This window comes from Xenopus laevis, chromosome 6S (assembly GCF_017654675.1).
Source record: "Xenopus laevis strain J_2021 chromosome 6S, Xenopus_laevis_v10.1, whole genome shotgun sequence".
NCBI classification, from domain to species: Eukaryota; Metazoa; Chordata; class Amphibia; order Anura; family Pipidae; genus Xenopus; species Xenopus laevis.
In genome coordinates, this window is record NC_054382.1 from 7,180,515 (window position 1) to 7,192,953 (window position 12,439).

The window sequence follows — 12,439 nt, forward strand, 5'->3', positions numbered from 1 at the left end:
TAAGAACAGAGTAGAACAAAATGAAGTCCATAACTAGTAGAAAGTGTGGTCTTGTCTGCTTGCCTCTCTCTGCACACACTGCTGTATGGTACAAGGACAGCGAGTTTTAGGATTAGTGGTAAATCACTATAATTCCTTTTCTTGTGTTAGATTTCATTGTGTTCATGCACTGGAGGAGCAGCAAGGTTTTCTGTCATATGTTGTAAAAACTAGACATAATTTATTAAGCATGTGTTTGTTTCCTGGTCTCCATATATTGTTAAGGTGCCTTGCTTTTGGCGTTTCTATTGCTACTGGTGGCAAAACAGTTACGTCTAAGATACTTTAGATACAGTACAACCAAAAGTATCCCGACTCTCCATGTTATATGGCAGCCAGTTGGAACTCTGTTGCAAAGTGCCTTGAAAGCAATTTCATCACAATAAATATTCATAGGGTGCATGGGTGATCAAAGGCAAACAAACCCGACATCACCGTGCGTTGACACGGGGAGGCCCATTTATCAAAGGTCGAATTCATGTGAATTTTGTTTAATTCGAATATACTTACAATTAGACTGGGAGGTTATTTTAAGTGGACCTGTCGCCTACACATAAAAACTGCATAATAAGTTCTTTGCAAATAAAACATCCTTACCTATATTAAGGGGTTTAAATATCTGAGCTGTCAATCAAATATTTTCCACGCCTGTATGCCTGAGGCCTAGAGGTGGTATAGTCAATTACTTTCACTTTCCATTTAGCAATTCCTAAATGTCACTGGGTTCCTTACATTCTCCTTCCCTCCTCACACTCTATAATTGTGTAGGGCGCTGGGCATAGATATTGGGTCCCCCATTCTGATGTATACACAAGATTTTGGAGGTGATACACAATCTGTCTTAATAACAGTGTCCACAAAATGCCAGCTGCCTGCTTGATGTGATTGTGTAATTTCAAGACTGAAGGAAACAAAATGTAAATAATAAATATAGTGTAAGAAAAGTTTATTTTGCTCAACTAACATGATAGCAAAGAATTTGGAATTTTTTCTTAGGGTGACTGGTCCAGGGCCGGATTAGCTCTGAGGGCGCCCAGAGGCCGGCGTCCTCCGTCACCCCCTCCCTCTCTAAAGTCAGTACGCATGCGCTTCCCCCAGAGGCCGGCGACCTTCGTTGCCCGCTCCCTCTCTAAAGATCTTCTTAGCTTGGTTTCGGAGCACTAGCCGTTCTGCGCTAGTGCTCCGGCAAAAAACTGCTTGTGTGGCTGGGCGGCATGCCTCCCCTTAATTGATGCCACCCTAGGCCCGGGTCTATACGGCCTTGCCGCAAATCCAGGCCTGGACAGGTCCGTTTTAAGAAAATATTTGAATGTCTAATATTTGATCGAATGGTTCCGACCGGAAAATTAGAATCGTATTCAATTCTTACAAATCAGGTTTTTCTCCGAAAAAAATGTCAGGAAGGCTATTAACATTTCCAAATGGCTCCAAATCTCCAAATGGTTCAACGGACCTCTGATATTGACTTGTACATGAACGCGACAGGTTTTAGGTGGCGAATATTCGAATGTGGTCGCTTTCCATGGTCGGGGTGTGATAAATCTCACATTCGAATTTATATAGGAATAGGGGGTGTTTTTGGGGTGATGGGATGTGTTGGGTTTGCGCCAGATATAGCATTTTATTTAGTGGCTGAAAAGTTCAACTTTAGTCTCATCTGACCAGAGCACCTTTCTCTATACATTTTGGGAGTCACCCACATGCCTTTTGGCAAACTCAAAACGTGCCTTCTTATTTTTAACTTTAAGTAATTACTTTTTTCTGGCCACTCTTCTGTAAAGCCAAGCTCTATATATGGCTTATTGTGCTCAGATACTCCAGTCTCTGCTGTGGAACTCTGCAACTCCTTCAGGGTTACCTTTAGTCTCTGTGCTGCCTCTCTGATTAATGCCCTCCTTGCCCAGTCTGTGGGGCAAATTGACTTACCTCTGAAGTTGTGCCAGTGTTGGCTTTGCCGCACTTTGCCAGGCGTAGATTCGCCAAGGCTGCACAAATTCACGAAGATCCAAAGATGCACACAAGTTACCGATCGTTTGCGAAGTTGCGCTAGCGTTGTTACTATCAGCAGTTTGAAGTTACGCTAGCGATGGCAAATTTGCATACGGCGTGCAGTTAAAGTACAATGGTCGTATATGCAGCAGCAACTACATTACACTACACAAGGCCAGGGAACCTTAATAATTCTATTCTAATGCCCTACACATGTGCCCACAGTATAGTTATGTGCCATATGTTATTAAATGTAGGGGGGAAGGAGGGTACCCTAAAAAAAAAAATTCTATCTTTTTCAGCCTATCACCCTATAAAAAGTAAAAGACACCAGCGTTTTTTTTTGGGACTTTTTTTGAACCATCCCTATCTACTCTATTGCACTTCACCTTGTCTGAGGTGGCGAAGTCTGGCGCACGAGGTAACGTTCACGAAAATCCGCAACTTAGTGAATTAGCGTAGTTACGTCCATTCGCCAGAGCTCAACTTTGCCTGGCGTAAGGGTGCGAAGTACCGCTACAGTAGGTCCACTTCGCTAGCGAATTTACGCTAGCGTTAGCCACTTCGCCCTTTAGTAAATTTGCCCCTGCGAGTTTTGGTGGGCGGCCCTCACTTGACAGGTTTGTTGTGGTACCATGTTAGAAAAGGTGTGTTTATACTGACAGATCATGTGACACTTAGATTGCACACAGGTGGGCCAATTTTCAGTTTTTATTTTTTTAATTCTTTTATATATATTTATATATATATATATATATATATATATATATATATATATATATATATATATATATATATATACATATATATATATAGTGAATAAAGTACCCCCTCTTGTAAAATATAAGGATATTATAAGTTACTGAGGAGTTTCATGACCATATAAAAACACGAGGCCGAAGGCCGAGTGTTTATATACAGGTCATGGAACTCCGAGGTAACTTCTAATATCCTCATATTTTACAACTGGGGGTACTTTATTTATTATAATACACAAGTTTCAGTGAGTCATGTGACAGAAATGACATCAGAACTCACCGTTTATAACTGATGACATCAGAACTCACCGTTTATAAGGATATAATTTACAGGATATTCATGGCTTTTGTGTATTATATATATATATTTCACTTCACCAACTAGCCTATTCCGTGCAGATCCATCACATAAAATAAGATTAAGAAACATTTAAATTACAGGTTGGAATGTAACAAAATCGATAAAAAGCCAAGGGGGGGGAGATGAATACTTTTGCAAGGCAGTGTACATGTGTCTCCCTGATGACCCCCCCCCCCCAAATCTCTCCACAAATGCTATTAAATACAATATATAAAATAGTACTGTAAGCGAATGCTCCCACTAAAAAGCATATTTTCTACCCACGTAAACAAAGTGAGTGTTCCTCAAGTAATTGTATCCGATGCCGGTATTTATCCTTCATTATACTTTCAGGAGGTCATCGGAGGTTTGTCATTTATTGTGTCTTGCATGGTGGAGCTCCACCTCGGCATCATTATTCTTGATTTTAATAATGCATGAAATGTTTCAGTGCTTCTCAGCTCAGTGCCTTTTCTCGCTTGCCCAAGATTCCTTCCTTTGAAAAGAAGTCCTGTTGTACGGACCATCGGCATCCACCGCTGCAAGGCACCATGGGAAGTATTGTAAGTATGAATTGGGATTTCTGCCCAATGGGATCTGACTGCTTGGGCATGTCTTTAAGGATCACTGAGTTGCCGGTGAGTAAATCGTCTTCCAGGTAAAATGATGTTTCTTTACATTGTACTTTATGTTGTACCTATGTCTGAAGTTCCAGCTCTGAACATTGAGCTTTCCAAAGAGTAAATGAGTAAGGAGAGTCTCATGGACCAGCCCATAGCACAACTGTTAGTGAGAATGTTTAGCTAAACTACCCCCCAGGAGATTGTAATTATTTGTGCCCCAGTACAGTCCCCGCACCCCCTTCTGAGCCAAAAACACAAAGATCCCTGTTCCTCTGTATTGATCTCCAAAGACAAAGCTGCAGATGGGCTTGGAGGCTACTAGGTTTGTTCATTCACTTTTGGTTTCTTCCACTGCACATACGCTTTAGATAAATTGCTTAGTGATGTCATCAGTTATAATCTGTGCTTAATGATGTAATCTGTCACATGACTCAATTAAAAGAGAATTCAACCTGTAATATTTTTTACTCACCCCTCCATGAAGATTGTGGCCTCAGAGTTCACAGGCAGCATCTTCTTCAATCATCGTGTCTTGATGGCATTTTCGGCGCATGCGCAGTTGGAGTAAATTTCCGGTCCTAAACAACTGCGCATGCGGCAAAAGTCACGGAAATTATTTGCCACTTTCGCACGTATACAGTGGTTCGGGACCGGAGATTCACTCCAACTGCGCAAGCGTCAAAACTTTCGAAAATGACCGAAGAGAGAAGATGGCACATGTGAACTCTGAGGCCAGAATCTGCACAGAGGGGTGAGTAAAAAATTAGGGGTATTTCCCAGGGGGTCCAGTAGGCTAGGGGGAGGAGGTGGGAGGGGGGCTCTACCCAGGGTGGGGGGGGTTATTATGGGTTGAATTCTCCTTTAAATTAGTATACACTTTTGTAAAAAAAAAAAAAAAAAAAAATTACAAAACATTAGAAATCACCATGACCAGTATAAAAGCACTCCAGGGTTGAACTTGATGGACTTTGTCTTTTTTTTCAACTCAATTTAACTATGTAACTATGTATGAGTATGGGGCTCCTTAGTGTCTGGTCCTATAGTGACTAGTTATATCCTAATTTTTTTTTATAAAAGGCTCCATTATTCCTTATTTAATACACAAGAGGCATGAATATTTTATAAATTATATCCTTATAAATGGTGCTTACTGATGTAATTTGTGCCACATGACTGTCGTGTGAAACTTGTGGATTATAATAATGCCTGTTGTTAAATATTAAAAGTTTCCCTCAGAGTTACATGTCCTGTATAAAAGCCTTTATATGTTCACAGAACCCCTCAGTGACTTCTAATATCCTTATCATTTACAGTAGGGGGTACATTATCCCTTATAATACATGAGTGATACTCAGAGTTCCCTGTATAACTCAGCCTGCAGCCTTGTGCCTTTATATGGTCACAGAACAACCCCTCAGTGACTTCTAATATCCTTATCATTTACAGTAGGGGTACATTATCCCTTATAATACATGAGTGATACTCAGTTCCCTGTATAACTCAGCCTGTAGCCTTGTGCCTTTATATGGTCACAGAACAACCCCTCAGTGACTTCTAATATCCTTATCATTTACAGTAGGGGGTACATTATCCCTTATAATACATGAGTGATACTCAGAGTTCCCTGTATACTCAGCCTGCAGCCTTGTGCCTTTATATGGTCACAGAACAACCCCTCAGTGACTTCTAATATCCTTATCATTTACAGTAGGGGGTACATTATCCCTTATAATACATGAGTGATACTCAGAGTTCCCTGTATAACTCAGCCTGCAGCCTTGTGCCTTTATATGGTCTAAGTATATATATATATATATATATATATATATATATATATATATATATATATATATATATATATATATATATTATATATATATATATATATATATATATATATATATATATATACCCTGTTACTGCAATGCAATTGCCACTAGAGGGCGATGGTACTGATCAGCTTCATGTAAAAAAGCCACCAGTATATTAAATAGAGGAGCTGAGCTCTATGGGGATGTGATGGGGCATTACAAAGCAGCAAAAATACTAATTCCATCCAGTTTTCCAACAAGGCACACTTTCTTCCATTATTCAGCGTAGCTTAGGACGAGTTCATGAATTCCCATGTAGTTATGCAGCAATATTGCCAAAAATCTGAGCTCTGGTCCTGTAACACATAGCAACCAATAAGCAGTCACCTTTTGAAGCAACGTAGGGGGTTCATCACAGTGAGGACAGTGAGGTTGGGGAATGCACTGCCGGGTGATGTTGTGATGCTGATTCAGTTAATGACTATAAGAGGGACTTGGATGATTTTTTGGACAGACATAATATCAAAGGCTATTGTGATACTAAACTCTATAGTTAGTATAGATATGGGTATATAGAATTTAATTAAAAGTAGAGAGGGGTGTGTGTATGGATGCTGGGATTTCATTTGGAGGGGTTGAACTTGATGGACTTTGTCTTTTTTCAACCCAATTTAACTATGTAACTATGTAACCTAATACTGAATAAAGCTGGGCATATACTGTATTATAAGAGGTCACCAAACGAGCTTATCTTCCCCCGAGATGCCGACCTACACTGGGCGATATCCGGCCAATCTATGATGGGAATACGAGGACCACATAAGGTCATTGATTTGATGGGACAATCAAACCTGCCTGATTGACATGTGGCAGATTTTTTGCCAGATATGGATCAGGAGAGCCCCAAACTCTGATGAGCGATCAAATCAGCAGCTTAAATCTGCCCGTGTATAGGAACACTGCTCCTTGTCTGTGTCCCTGTATATTAGGCACCATGGGATGGTTTCTACCTGTGAATGTATTGTAGCTACTCAGTGGTTTCATCCAACTGGTCGGCCAACTCCCCGCACCCTGCCTTTAGACAGTTGTCCCTCTCATTTGGTTCATGTGCTAATCTGGAAACCTTAGGACACTTAGAAACAAATTAATAATTGCAGTTAATTGCTCTCATGCAGTAAATGTCAGGGTAGGAGATACTGTAGGTGCTCGTGGGTTATTGCACCCAGGTAAGTTTGCATATGGGTTAGTAAGTGATATTTCTCTATGCAGCTATTATTATTGATGATATGTCTGTAGGCCAATTTGTCTTCATAACTACTCTATGGCATAGATTCTTTCTTTGGGTGTTGTCCAGAAGGATCAACTCTATGTGGGCAAAGGTCCCAGAGGCAAGAGGAGAAAATCGTTAAAGAGAATTCTGGGTAAAAACCAACAGGCTTCTTGAGTAATGAAAACTATCAATAAAAATACATTCGTAGCCTTGCAGAGTATTTGTCTTTAAGATAGGGTCGCTGAGTCAGGAAAAAGGCAGCAAATAATTCCAAAATTATGAAAAAGAAAAAAATCAAGACCAGTCGAAACTTTGCTTAGAATTAGCCACTCTATAACATACTAAAAGTTTAAAGGATTCTATCAGGATTTTTATGATTTAGTTTTTATTTACACTGCAAATAATTCACTCTACAATATTAAATGTAATTCCTGAACCAGCAAGTGTATTTAGTTGTAATATTGGTGTGTAGGTGCATCTCAGGTCATTTTGCCTGGTCATGTGATTTCAGAAAGAGCCAGCACTTTAGGATGGAACTGCTTTCTGGCAGGCTGTTGTTTCTACTACTCAATGTAACTGAATGTGTCTCAGTGGGACCTGGATTTTACTATTGAGTGTTGTTCTTAGATCTACCAGGCAGCTGTTATCCTGTGTTAAGGTCCCCATAGACGCAAAGATCTTTTGTTGGTGAATGATCGATTTCAATGCAATCTGACCAATCCATCAAATTATCGTGAGGTTAGTGGGAATTGAACGATCGTGCATCTTACGATTTTTCATCCGACGTCTGTCAGAAAATTGATCGGGCAGGTTCAGAAAAGTCAGATTTCAAAATTTCTTTTTAGAAATGAATTTCAGTGCAGAATTCTGCTGGAGCAGCACTATTAACTGATGCATTTTGAAATTTTTTTTTCCATTTTTCCCTGGACAGTATCCCTTTAACTTAAAGGTGAACCATCCCATCAATGGTCCAAGACATGTAAAGCCACGTTAAGCCATGCCCACCTTGCAGAGCAATAGGTGGCAAAATATGCCTAAGGCTGCCTCTGCTTGTGGGTGGGTTATAATAATATGGGGTATAATAACGTGGGGTATAATAACGTGGGGTATAATAACGTGGGGTATAATAACGTGGGGTATAATAACGTGGGGCACACACCGGGAGTCTCCTGTTTAAGGAACAAGAAGTACAGGTCCTACAAAGAGCTGTTTGGCACCCATGAGCCCTACAGACACATCATATAATAATAATATTATTCCCTCAAATTGGTTCATTAAAAATAATTCAAGGAAACCAGTCCATTGGTGAGTAAATATTGTGTATATTGGTGTTAGTGCACACTTAGGTGCGTGCGTTTGTGTGTTGGTTGTTGCCATATATGGAAATAAAGACCATACACACGTGAACGGAGTAAAATGCTCCTAGTCCACAACCCGAATTTCCAGTTCCCCCCCCCCCCCACACCTGTTTCTGGCTGCACAAAGTCAATAGTAAACACATAAAAAAAAGTCCTCGTATTACGTTTCCAGCCACACCTCGGCCCCGCAGCTCAGCATTGCTCTGTTATAAAGGATAGTGGCCAACCACCCCAAGATCCAGTCACATTTCTGCTGGTGGGTTCTACCATTGCTCTCTATTGGCAGAGATTTGGCCCAGAACTGGTCAAATGTTTCCGATTCCTTTAGTGGTCTCGTTTACGGCATCAGGGTCATACAGGAGCACCCCATCTCTTGTGGGCCATAAGAGGCCCAGTCTGACTCTACATGACATAACTCCCGTAGCTGAAAGAAATCAAGTTACAGCCATTGTCTCAAAGATGACCTTCCATTGTCTTCTGCTGTCCCTCAGAGCACCTTACAATGCAGAAAGGTGCAAATACACAGACACATTTTGGCCGCTGCTTACAAAGTTGACAGTTGAACCATAAACAAAACCAAAAACAGCTTCCTCCCCAAACAGAATGTGACCAGGCCAGCTGGAACATGCCATTAGCCAAAGCCATAAAATGGGCACAGGGATCCCATTGTTGGCCTGAGGGCTGAATGATCAGAGACTGATTTAATTCATTACTTGGTGGAACCTACAACCCCAACATTAGATGATTAGGTGCCACCCATTCCTAATTCCAGGTTGGCCAAAGAGCCAAAGTATTGATTGGGGGGGTCATAATCCTTCAGTAGTAAATCAGGTAGGGTTGTTGCCTTTTTTACTTGGGAAAAATGGGCAGGGGGTGAGCCAGTGACGTCGGGGGCAGGAGGGATGACGATAGGGCAGGGTGGTGACTTTTGGGTACAGTCCTGCAGCAGGTCAGGTACCCGCGGGTTACCCGCAAAAACCTGTGGTACCCTGAGGGTTGCCGGTGGAAGTTTCGGAAGCAGGTATAGACGCGGGTCGACTGTTTCGTTGCGGGTCTTCTCAATAGCGAGTTTTACTCCTTTTTTTCTGATCATGCCTATTTCCAATGATGTCACTTCCGTTTTACAATGACAGCGCTCCCTATTTCACTCCTTTTTTTCTGATCACGCCAACTTCCGATGATGTCACTTCTGGTTTACAATGACAGCACTTCCTGTTTCTTGATGGTCTGTGGGTCGCGGATCGGGTTGTGGATAAGGTACTTGCGGGTCAGGTCGGTTAGTGGGTCCAAGTGGGTAAGTATGCGGGTTAAACAAATTGCGCAGGACCCTACTTTAAGGGAGGACTGGATGATGTTGGGGGCGGAACTGATGATGTGGCGATGAGCGGTTGGCTGATTGCCATATCATTCACTTTAATGTCCTGTCCAAGTTTCCTAATTTGGAAATCCAGACAGGCAGTTTTCACCAGGGCAGCCCTTCCAAAAACCAGGCTTTCCAGGTGAAATCTAGACAGATGGCAACCCTAAAATCAGGCCTTAGAAGTTATGGAAGGTTTGGGTGGGAGGCAGTGTTTCCTGCAGGGGGCAGTATTTGCCTCAGCTGTATAGTGTCTGGCCCAGTTACTGGGGTTGCAATAAACATATCAGGGCAATATTTAACTACATTCAGGGGTGTAACTATAGAGGAAACAGGGGGGCCCAGGAGTTATAGGGGGGTCCCTAATTAATGAGCAATTTCAATATATATAGGCAAAACATGACAATCTTTAATCTGACTACAGTAAAAAGATTTTTCTTCCCCAAAATATAGAGTGGGATTCAATAGGGAGGGCTTGTCACTTCAGCTGTCTGTATGTATCGTGGAAGCTGCCTGAGATTAGAAAGTGCTATTAATTTACATTTGCATCTGATCTGCATTACAACATGTGTTAATTGCTGCGCTAAACACTAAATATTCTGTGCTTTTTTATCTCTCCATATTTACACCTGTTTAGGAGACCTCCCCCCAAGCTAATTACATAGTGATCCCTCCACACCCTGCCCCACCAGCAGCACAATCCTTCCCTAGAGACACCACCTAACCCAGCTGATCCCCGCCTCCACTACCTTCTCTCTTTTCTGGCCCCAAGCAAAAATGCTTTAAATGTTTTGTTTTTGCCTATTGCTTTCATATTAACCATTTCTTTATTGGGAAGAGCTGCAAGTGAAGCAGAAGCTGGGGAGAATATGGGTCCCCTATAAAGAAGCCCCTTCTGTTAACCCTGTGCTTACCTGTGACAGGTATATATACATCCATGCACCGGTTTCTAGCACCTTCATTTCATTATAATTCATTATAATATTCTGCTATTATAAAAAGCCATTCGGGTATCAGTGTATAAATGAATGTGCTGCTCCAGTGCATCCTTAGCACTCACCCCTCTGTGTCAGTAATGACAATATTTAACTTTATAGCAAAAAACAAAAAACAAAAAACAGGCTGAGCTGGGCATAAATGTGCCAGAGACAAAGGATTCAAGTGCAGGGAGTCTTCTGGTGACCTTTGAATAGATCTGTGGTTAATGGGTGTTTGGGTCCAACGTAGAACTGGTTCTGGGCCCAATATGACTATTTTCCTTGACTATTTTTCCCTTTAGGTAGGGTCCATGGGAGATGCCTGGGAATGACTAGGATACTGACCCTCTTCCCCCCCTGAATATCCGATAAAAATCTGATTATTTCAGGGAGACCTGTGTCCATCCCAGGCTTCCATAGGTTAGGTTGATGCTACCTTCTCTTTGCAGGGTTAGACTGGATCAATGGGGTGCAGGGTGGGCCCCAGTATTTCTGTCTGTTCCCGTTGCTTGGCCACTACCTGCCACCCGTTCTTTCAGCCTTGAGCAAAGCAGCTTGAGATTGGGATGTTGGTTGGGGATGTGAGACATAGAGTTCTGGAGGTCAGGTTCTCCAGTAGACCCAAGTTTGCAACACCCAACTAATGGCCAAGATCTTGTACCTTAAAATTCCATAATACCCTTTACCATTATTCTTGACTCATGGGTCACTGGCAGGTGAAATGGTCTGACCAATGAGTGCAGTAGCAGGGTCCAGGTCTTTAAAGGAGAACTAAAGCCTAACTAAAGAAGTAGCTAGAAATGTTGTACATTATGTTTTGTGCTTCTGTACCAGCCCAAGGCAACCACAGCCCTTTAGCAGTAAAGATCTGAGTCTCCAAAGATGCCCCAGTAGCTCCCCATCTTCTTTTCTGCTGATTCACTGCACATGCTCTGTGCTGCTGTCAGTTACTGAGCTTAGGGACCCACTCACAATATACAGTACACATAGAATAGAAATGTCACAATATAAGGCTGATTAGTAATTAATACAGATAATTACTACATGGCAGCACAGAAACCAGTGCAATTAGCATCAGAATTTAATAATCAGCAAACCTGTAGCATCAGCTTATATTATAGCCAGGGAAGCTCATTTTCTGCTGGATAATTAGTGACGAGCCCTAAGCTTAGCTTCTCAACAGCCAATCAGAGCCCACTGAGCATGTGAGTGTCACAGACACTTTCCAAGATGGTGACCCCCTGTGACAAGTTTGAAGTCCTGGATCATTGCTGCTATTGACAAGCTCAAACTTTAGCCTCGTGCAATAAGTTCACTATATAAAATATGGTATTTTTAGCCATATTCATTTTAAGGGTTTTGTTCTCCTTTAACATCCAGCTCAATGGAGGGGCAATTCCATGTATTCTACTGTGAGCCCACAGAGCTTGCAATTGCCCCATGTGATATTACCATTAGGGTCAGGATACTTCTTTATCATAAAGAAAAATTTAATTTGTAGCATATCCCTGGTTATTTAGGGGCCCCTGTGGAGTAACGGCACTCACTCATATTAACCTTCTGATATGATGTATGTCCTTGTGCTTCCCTGGCTGGTGATTTTAGCAATGAAACCTTTGTACAATCAGCACAGCAATCTCACAAATGCTAAAGGCTTATTGACTATAAGATCACGCCCGGCCCCTGTTAGGAGCTCACTTGGAAGGTGCAGAGGGGGCTGGACCATTGAGCAGGTACAGGAGGTGGATCAGTGCTCTTCACTCTGAGCTCCTGTTACAGTCGGGTGAAGCTCTGCTTCTGTCAGGTGCTGCCAGTGGAACAGACCTGGAGCCGGGAGTGTGAACCTACAGACTGATAGGGGGGTTTTCCATCATTTCTTCTTCCATTGAGGTAAGACTTATTAGAACACCTAAGGCA

At 41.9% G+C, this 12,439-nt stretch overlaps 1 protein-coding gene across 1 annotated transcript in view; it reads left to right on the top strand.

Moving 5' to 3' along the window:
- Nucleotides 1-12,311: 12,311 nt before the first annotated feature.
- Nucleotides 12,312-12,439, top strand: part of vill.S (villin like S homeolog) — a 39,318-nt gene continuing 39,190 nt past the window's right edge. The window contains exon 1 of the mRNA NM_001086147.1: nucleotides 12,312-12,412. The gene's annotated coding sequence lies outside the window, so the exon portion shown is untranslated. The remainder of the gene's footprint in view (nucleotides 12,413-12,439) is intronic.